Below are 10,237 nucleotides of genomic sequence, written 5' to 3' on the forward strand. Positions count from 1 at the left end.
TCTTTGATTTGGTTCTCAATTAGATTGTTGTTGGCGTATATGAATGCCTCTGATTTCTGTGTATTAATTTTGTATCCTGAGACTTTACTAAATTCATTGATCAGTTCCAGGAGTTTCTTGGTTGAATCCTTGGGGTTTTCTAGATACAATATCATATCATCAGCAAACAGTGAAAGTTTGATCTCTTCTGCCCCTATTTGGATACCTTTGATTCCATTTTCTTGTCTGATTGCTGTAGCCAAGACTTCCAGCACTATGTTGAACAGAAGTGGAGATAGTGGGCAGCCTTGTCTGGTTCCAGTTCTAAGTGGGAATGATTTCAATCTTTCCCCATTCAGTATGATGTTGGCTATGGGTCTGTCATATATGGCTTGTATCATTTTTAGGTATGTCCCTTCTATGCCTATTTTCTTAAGTGTTCGTATCATGAAAGGGTGTTGAATTTTGTCAAAAGCTTTTTCTGCATCTATTTAAAGGATCATGTGGTCTTTGTTTTTGCTTCTGTTTATGTGGTGAATTGCATTTATAGATTTACGTATGTTGAACCATCCCTGCATCCCTGGGATGAAGCCCACTTGGTCGTGGTGGATTATTTTTTTGATAAGTGTCTGAATTCGGTTAGCTAAGATTTTGTTGAAAATTTTTGCATCTATATTCATTAGGGATATTGGTCTGTAGTTTTCTTTTTTTGTTGCATCCTTTCCTGGTTTTGGTATCAGAGTAATATTCGCTTCATAAAAGGTGTCGGGGAGGTTTCCGTTCTTCTCGATGTTGTGGAATAGTTTCTGCAAGATAGGTACTAGTTCTTCTTTGTAAGTATGGTAAAATTCAGGTGTGAAGCCATCTGGACCGGGACTTTTCTTTTTAGGGAGATTTTTAATTGCTGTTTCTATTTCAGCTGTTGAGATTGGTCTGTTCAGGGAATCTATTTCTTCCTGGTTGAGCCTAGGGAGGCTGTGTGTTTCTAGAAATTTGTCCATTTCCTCCACATTTTCCAGTTTGTGTGCATAAAGATTTTTGTAGTATTCATAAATTGTATCTTGTATCTCTTTGGGATCAGTTGTGATATCTCCTTTTTTATTCCTGATGGAGCTTATTAGAGATTTCTCTTTTCTGCTTTTCGTTAGCTTAGCCAACGGCGTGTCAATCTTGTTTATTTTTTCAAAGAACCAACTTTTTGTTTTATTAATCTCCTGAATAGCTTTCCTGTTTTCAATTTCATTTAGTTCTGATTTGATCTTGTTGATTTCACTTCTTCTGCTGGGTTTGGGGTTGGTCTGTTCTTCTTTTTCCAGCTCTTTGAGTCGTTTCATTAGATTGTCTATTTGTGATCTTCTTGCCTTTTGGTTATAGGCATTTATGGAGATAAACTTTCCTCTCAGAACTGCTTTAGCTGTGTCCCAGAGGAGTTGATAACTTGTCTCTCCATTGTCGTTTTCTTCATAGAAGTTTTTTATTTCCGTCTTGATTTCTTCATTTACGAAGTAATCATTTAGTAGGAGGTTGTTTAATTTCCACGTTTTTGTGTAGAAATGTGAGTTTCTGTTAGGGTTGATTTCTAGTTTTATTCCACTGTGATCTGAGAAGGTACATGGTATGATTTCTATTTTTTTTAATTTCTTGAGATTTTCTTTGTGTCCTAGGATATGGTCAATCTTAGAGAATGTCCCGTGAGCTGATGAGAAGAACGTATATTCAGTGGATTTTGGGTAGAATGTTCTGTAGATGTCTGTCAGACCCAATTGTTCTAGAGTTTTGTTTAAGTCCATTATTTCTTTATTAATTTTCTGTTTGGAGGATCTGTCTCGTGCCGTCAGTGGGGTGTTGAAATCCCCGGCGATTATGGAGTTGCTATTAATCCATTTGCTTAGCTCCAGTAAGGTTTGCTTTATGAATCTGGGTGCACCTAAGTTGGGTGCATATATATTTAAAATTGTTATCTCTTCTTGTTGGACTGTGCCCTTCACCATTATATAATGACCCTCTTTGTCTTTTACTACTTTTGTTGGTTTAAAAACTAAATCATCTGAAATTAGAACTGCCACACCAGCCTTCTTTTGGCTTCTATTTGCTTGGAATATTGATCTCCACCCTTTTATTTTTAGTCTATGTGCATCCTTGCAGGTTAAATGTGTTTCCTGAAGACAGCATATACTTGGCCTGTATTTTCTTATCCATTCAGCCAGCCTATGTCTCTTGAGTGGAGAGTTTAAGCCATTCACATTTATTGAGAGAACTGATAGGTAAGGTAGATTACTGATCATTCTGTTGGGTTGGATGTTGTTGCTATGATTTCTGTCTTGAGCCATTGTAATATCTGGCCTTTAATATCTTTGGGTTTTGGTTGTTTTTATATCCGTGGATTATTATTATGATGTTCCGTGCATAACGCTGTTTTAAGTACTTCTTGTAGGGCTGGTCTTGTCTTGGTGAATTCTCTGAGCCTTTGCTTGTCTGCGAATGTTTTTATTTCTCCTTCATATATGAAGCTTAGTTTTGCAGGGAATAATATTCTAGGCTGGGCATTGTTTTGTTTCAAAAGAGTGAGAATGGGGCCCCAGTCTCTCCTTGCTTGTAAAGTCTCATTAGAGAAGTCTGATGTTATTCGAATTGGCTTTCCCTTGTATGTCACTTGCTTCTTTTGTCTTACAGCTCTTAGAAGGGCCTCTTTAGTTGATACTTTGGTCAGTCTGATGACTGCATGACGTGACGTCTTCCTGTTTGCATTGAATCTCCCAGGGGTCCTCTGGGCTTCTTGAACTTGTATATCGAGATTTTGAGCAAGGCCTGGGAAATTTTCCTCTATTATATCTTCAAAAAGCTTGTCCAGCCCTTCAGTGTTGTCTTCCTCCCCTTCGGCTAAACCTATGACCCTCACGTTAGGTTTTTTCACATAATCCCACAGCTCTTGTAGACTTTGCTCTTTTCTCTTGTTTCTCTGCTCTATTTCTGGGACTGATTTATTTAATTGGAAGGTGTTATCTTCAAGCTCTGAGATTCTTTCTTCTGCTTGATCTACCCTGTTCTTGAGACTTTCCACAGTATTTTGTAGTTCTCTGAGTTGATTCTTCATCTCCAGGACTTCGGTTAAAGTTTTCTTCACTGTGTCAATCTCTTTGTTGAACCTTTGTTCCATTTCTTGGAGGTTTTTTGTGTTTTCTTGGTGTTGGTTATTGAGTTGTTGTTGCAGCTGGGTGAGTGTTCTTATGATCCACATACGAAATTCCTTTTCTGTCATATTGGTTGCCTGATTTTGGTCGGTGTCCGTTTCTAGGGGGCTGGTGCTCCTCCTTGGGGGTGTGTTTTCCATTTGGTTCTTCATATTTCCTGAGTTCTTTCGCTGATTTCTTCCCATGTCGATCAGTTGTTGTTTCTTTCCTTAGGTTATTGTTTGGGTATTCACACACCTTGTTTAGTTTCTGAGGCGTTAGGTGGTGCCTGTGGGTGAAATTGGACCACTCCCTGTATATTGAGTCAGTGGGTGCCGTGGGAAGGCTGTGCAAGATGCCGTCCCTGTCAGTAGGTGGCGTTTGCTTGGAGGAACAGGCTATGGTGTTGATTTTTGAGTCCTGTTATCAGCTCTCGTTCTGGGCGGAGCTGGGTTGGGTAAGCCTGCCCTCAGGCCGTTAGCAGGGGTCAAAGTTCTGTTCTCTGCTGTCAGGGCGGGGCTGGAATGGTCCCGCTCAGCCAGAAAGTCTGGGTGTGGGGGTGGGGCTGTCTGAGACCCACAGTCTGCAGCAGGCCTCGCTTCTTTCCACCCTCCCCAACTCCGCAGCTACTCCTGGGCCTCTGCCAGCAGGCCAGACCACAAGCCACCAGGCCTCCCCGGACTGTGATGCCGGCGGGGAGGTTCCCTGCACTGGAACGCCACCTGGGTTGGGCGCACGGCCTCCTCCTGGGAGGAGGGTTGCCCTCTAGGAAGCCGATCCGCCCCTGGAGGCACACAGACCTCAGTAGGCTGTTCACGTATAATCCTTCTGTGCCCCGGGCAATGCTAGCCCTCGGTGCAGGGGATCTGGTCTGCAGGTCCGACCTCTGGGTCCCAGAGTTCAAACTGTATTCCCACCAGGGAGAGGGTTTCCGGTCCTAATTCACCCACAGGGAGCCCAAGCTGGGTCTATGTCTCTCAGCCTCTGAGTCGGCACCGTTTTCCTGGGAACACGGTGCCAGCAGCACCTGGGAGGGCGGGCGGGGTCCCAAACGGGAAGGTCCCGTTCCCTGGAGGTGCCTCCGGCTGGTGGCTGTATTGTCTCTCTGGGCAGCCGCGGGTAGGGTCGGCGGAGGGGAGGAGGAGGCAATATAGCGCCTGCCGCGCGGCTCTCCGTGCACACGGAGGTGCCCAGAGGAAGTTGGGAACCTGGTGCCACGTCTGCTACAGGCTCACCGTTGGCAGGCGGCGGCAGTCTCTGGGCTGATGTCCGCAGGTCTCTCCACCCGCTGGGGAGCCCACCAGCAGTCCCGAATGCAGGGGAGGGGAAACAGCGAATCCACCTACCCTTGCCGCTGGTCTCCGGGCTGCTCCGGTGGTCTCAGCCTCCAGTTCTCCTCCGCAGCCTCCTCCCGTGGAGTCTCCCGGGGTCTCAGGTACCCCTCCTTCCGGCCCTTGTCCGCTGTATGCTCGTCTTCTTGCTTCTTTCCTCTAGTTTCTGCTAGAATCAGTCTTTTCTGCAGAGACCCTCTGTCTGGCCGTGTTATTCGTCCGCCATCTTGCTCCGCCCCCCTCAATTGATTTTTATGACTTACGATGGGTTACACCTTACAGTTGGTAAAGCACTGTCCTAGAATCCAAGCTGGCAGAAAACACAAATAATTGACAATTAGATCTGGAGAACACAGAGGCCTTGCCACCTCCTGCAGGGCCCGTGGAGAGAGCTGAGCTTGAAGATTAGAAGAGGGGAGCCCTGCAGACGCATCCTTCCCCTAACCACTCCTGTATTTCACCCGTGCTTCATAATTTAAAATGGGGAAAGGAGTCCTACCCTTTTTACCTCCAGTGTTGTTATAAGGGTCTGATGAATTAAAGTGTAAAGACTTTGGAGGGAAATGTGCTGTGTAAGTGCATCATCCTGATCACTCACAAAGACAGCCTGCTCCCTGCACACCTCTGTGCCTCATGGCCCTGTGGGTCCTGGCCTGGAGCCGCAGCTGCTCACTGAACATGGTCAAAAGGCACACGCAGTCCCAGAGTTAGGAACAGACTGTGTCCTGAAGGTCTAAGTCCATTGTTCGGAGCCCAGAAATGTTCACATACCCCACACTGTGGCTTAGCGGGCATTGCTCCTAGCACAGTACCTGGAGTTACCATACCACAAAATGCCAGCAGAATGCATCACACCACAGAACAGTGCCATTCTATCAGGAGGCCTCCCATGTCTTTCTCCACTTGAGTACAGTCACCTAGCCTACCTACAGGTTGGGACTGCCCTGCTAAGGAGCCACCAGGACATTTTAACCTAGGAAAGATGGGCTCATTCAATGGAATGGAACCTTTTCAGAAATGAAGAAACTGAGAATCAAAGTGGCTATAATTCTCTGGAGTCATCATTGTTTTGGGGAGTTATCTCGTGTTTCCAGTAAAACACTCACTGACTGGTCCTCAGCCTCTGCCGCCAACATCTGCATTCATGTGTGTATTGATCGAATACACCACAATGGCAGGAAAGACCAAGGATTAGAGACACAGCCCTTGCAAGTCATTCTGAGATGGTCCTCTTTGCTGCCTGGCTGGGGCTGTGCAGATAGGAAGGAAGAGGTGTAAAGACCTACATGCTTATGGAAGCTCATGATCTTTCATAAAGGCCAGAATTGCTTCTTTCAACAGGATGTCACAAGAGCCAAGAGAAATGGAATAATAAGACAATAAGCCCCTGCAAAAAAATTTTAATTTCTGCATGTTATGAAGTAATTTTTTAAAATATTTTTCCTTTTATTTCATTATATTATGGGAGTACAAATACTGTTAGGGTTACATATGTTGCCCCTGCCACCCCTCCTCCCCACCGTGCCAGAGCTTCAAGCGTGTCCAACCCCCAGGTGGTGTGCACCACACCCATTATGTAAGTATACACCTTTCCCTTCCTCCCCCCACCACCTGCCTACCACCCATTAAGGTTTTTTTCTGTTTTGTTTTTTTTTTTTGTTTTGGCAATTTGGTTACATTGTATATCTTTGCCTCTCCCTAAGAAGGGTTAGAGGCATTCCCTTCCCCCCCACACACAATGCTTGCCACATCCCTAGGATGTGGGTCTCCCCTCCCCCTCCAAATCCCTGGTGAGTACTACCACCATTTGAGCACCATAGTTTTAATTAGTCAGTACCCATTTGATGGCGAGTAGATGTGGAGCCCATTTTCCTGGTCTTGTGTCGCCTCACTTTGGATAACATGCTTAAGCTTAATCCATGATAGCATAAATGGTGCTAGCTCACTGTCGTTTCTTAGAATTGAGTAATATTCCATTGTGAGACTATACCACATTTTAATTATCCACTCATGAATTGACAGGCACTTGGGTTGTTTACATGACCTTGCAATAGTGAATTGTGCTGCTATAAACATTCATGTACAGATGTCTTTATAATAGAATGTCGTATGCTCTTTTGAGTAGATGCCCAACAATGCTATTGCAGGTTGAATGGTATTTCTATATCTAGCTGTTTGAGGCATCTCCAAATTCTTTTCCACAAAGGTTGTACTAATTTGCAGTCCCACCAGCACTGTAAGAGTGTTCCTGTCTCTCCACATCCCCGCCAGTATTTCTTGTTTTGGGATTTTTTGATATAGGCCATTCTTGCTGGGTTTAGGTGGTATCTCATTGTGATTTTGATTTGCATTTCTCTGATGATTAGAGATGTTGAGCATTTTTTATATGTTTGCAGGCCATTATTCTGTCTTCTTTGGAGAAGTTTCTGTTCATTTCCGTTGCCCATTTCTTGATGGGGTTGTTCGATTTTTTTCTTGTTAATTCTTTTAAGTTCTAGATAAATTCTTGTTATTAGACCTTTATCAGAAGTGTAGAGAGCAAATATTTTCTCCCATTCTGTGGATAGTCTATTTGCTCTAATGATACTTTGCTTGGCTGTGCAAAACCTTTTTAATTTGATCAGATCCCATTTTTTTATTTTTGCTGCTGCAGTGATAGCCTTGGGGGTCTTCCTCAAAAATTCTTTGCCTAGACCAATGTCTCATAGGGTTTTCCCAACATCTTCTTGTAGTATTCTTAAGGTTTCATGCCTTAGGTTTACGTCTGTTATCCATCTTGAGTGAATTTTTGTGAGAGGTGAGAGGTAGGGACCCTGGTTCAGTCTTCTGCATGTAGTTAACCAGTTTTCCCAGCACCATTTATTTAAGAGGGATTCTTTTCCCCGTTGTATATTTTTGTCTGCTTTATCAAAGATTAGGTTACCGTATGGTGAAGGTTTCATCTCTGGTATCTCAGATCTATTCCAGATATCGATGGTTCTGTTCTTATGCCAGTGCCAAGATGATTTAACTATTATTGCTTTATAGTACAGTTTGAAGTCAGGAAGACTGATGCCTCCCAGTTTGTTCTTTTCACTTAACATTGCTTTGGCTGTACGAGGTTTTTTCTGGTTCCATACAAAGTGAAGAAATATTTTTTTTCTAGTTCTGTAAAGAATGCTGGTGGTATTTTGATGGGGATTGCATTAATTCTGTAGATCACTTTAGGTAATATTGACATTTTAACAATATTGATTCTACCAATCCATGAACAAGGCAGATTTTTCCATCTTTTTAAATCATCTGCAATTTCTTTTTTTTAGTGTTTCATAGTTCTCCTTGTATAAATCTCTCATATCTTTCGTTAAGTATACTCCTAAATATTTAATTTTCTTTCGGGCTATAGTAAAGGGTATTGCATTTTTGATTTGATTTTCTGCTTGATGGTTCTTGGCATATATGAATGCTTCTGATTTGTGTATGTTGATTTATAACCTTAAAATTTACCAAATTCATTTATTAAATCTAGGAGTCTCTTGGATGAGTCCATGGGGTTTTCTAGGTATCATACCATATTGTCAGCAAAGAGTGAGAGTTTGATCTCATCTGCCCCCATTTGGATGCCCTTAATACCCCTCTCTTGCCTGATTGCTATTGCTAGGACTTCAAGTACTATGTTGAATAGAAGAGGAGATAGTGGGCATCCTTGTCTAGTTCCAGTTCGAAGAGGGAATGATTTCAATTTTTTCCCATTTAGAATGATGGGTAGCAGTGGGTTTGTCATACATTGATTTGATAAATGTAAAGTATGAGCTGTCTATGCCTATTTTGTTAAGAGTTTTTATCATAAAGGTGTGTTGGACTTTGTCAAATGCTTTTTCTGCATCTATTGACAGAATCATATGGTCTTTGTTCTTGATTTTATTTATGAAGTGAATTGCATTTATAGACTTGTGTATGTTGAACCAGCCTTGGATCCCTGGAACAAAGCCCACCTGGTCATGGTGAATTGTTTTTTTGATGTGCTGCTGAATTCTGTTTGCTAGAATTTTGTTGAGGATTTTTGCATCTATATTCATGAGGGATATCGGTCTGTAATTTTCTTTTTTTCTTGTGTCCTTTCCTGGCTTTGGTATCAAGGTGATATTGGCTTCATAGAATGAGTTAGGAAGGATACCATCCTTCTCAATGGTGTGAAATAGTTTCTGTAGTATAGGTATGAGTTCATCTTTGTATGTTTGGTAGAATTCTGAAGTGTAGCCACCTGGCCCGGGAGTTTTCTGTTTGGGGAGGTTTTTAATTACTGCTTCAATTTCTGAGCTTGAGATTGGTCTATTCAGGAATTCTGTTACCTACTGGGTGAATGTAGGGAGGTTGTATGAATCCAGGAATTTGTCCATTTCATCTTCGTTCTGTAGTTTTGGGGCATATCATTTTTTATAGTAGTTAAGTATAAAGTTTTGTATTTCTGTGGTGTCTGTTGTGATATCTCCTTTTTCATTTCCTATTGAGTTTATTAGACTCCTTTCCCTGTAAGCCCTTGTCAATCTAGCAAGAGGGCCATCAATTTTGTTTATCTTTTTGAAAAGCCAGCTTCTGGTTTTGTTGATCTTTAGTATAGTTTTCTTGTTCTCCCTTTCATTGAGTTCTGCTTTGATCTTCATTATGTCTTTCCTTCTACCATGATTGGGAATTGTTTGCTCTTCTTTTTCCAGTTATTTGAGCCTATTCATTAGGTTTTTAGTACCTAATCTTTCTGTTTTTTGGATGTGAGCATTGATTGCTATTAGTTTTCCTCTCAGGTAAGCTTTTGCTGTATCCCACAGGTTTTGGTAACAAGTATCACCATTATCATTTTGTTCAAATAAACTTTTGATTTTCCTCTGAATTTCTTCCTTGACCCAATAATTTTTCAATAATAGATTGTTTAGTTTCCATGATTTTGTGAGGTGTTGAGTGCTACTATAGGAGTTGAACTGTAATTTTATGCCACTATGGTCAGAAAAGATCAAGGTATAATTTCTATTTTCTTGAATTTTTTGAGGTCTGATTTGCAGCCTAGGATGTTATCAATTTTGGAGAAGGATCCATGGGCTGGTGAGAAGAATGTAAATTCAGCTTTATTTAGATGGAATGTTCTATAGAGATCAGTCAGACCTTTTTGATCAAGGGCTCTATTCAGGTCCATTATTTCTTTGCTTATTTTCTGTTTAGAGGATCTATCCATATCATTCAGTGAAGTGTTGAAGTCTCCTGCTATTATGGCAGTGTTGTGTAACATGGTGTTTAGATTAGATAAGGTTTGCTTTATGTAATTGGGTGCTCCTGTATTGGGTGCATAGATATTAAGAATTATTAAATTATTAAGAATTATTAAATCTTCTTGTTGGATCTTCGCTTTCACCATTATAAAGTGGCTGTCTTTATCCTTTTTTACTTTTGCTATTTTGAAGCTTATGTTATCTGCAAATAGTATAGCTACCCCGGCTTTCTTTTGACTTCCATTTGACTGGATGATAGCTTTCCATCCTTTGACCTTCAGCCGGAAGGCATCTTACTTAGTGGGTTAGATGTGTTTCTTGTAGACAGCAGATACTAGGCTTATGGATTTTTATCCACTCTGCCAGTCTATGTCTCTTCAGAGGACAGTTTAAGCCATTTACATTTATTGAGAGGAGTGAAATTGGAGGAAGATTACCATTAATATTGTTCCTTTGTATTACTTCTTGAGCCATCATGTAGTTCAAGATCTAAGCTTTAATTCTTTCAAGATTTTTA

The sequence above is a fragment of the Microcebus murinus genome, chromosome 3 (assembly GCF_040939455.1).
Source record: "Microcebus murinus isolate Inina chromosome 3, M.murinus_Inina_mat1.0, whole genome shotgun sequence".
Classification (NCBI taxonomy): domain Eukaryota; kingdom Metazoa; phylum Chordata; class Mammalia; order Primates; family Cheirogaleidae; genus Microcebus; species Microcebus murinus.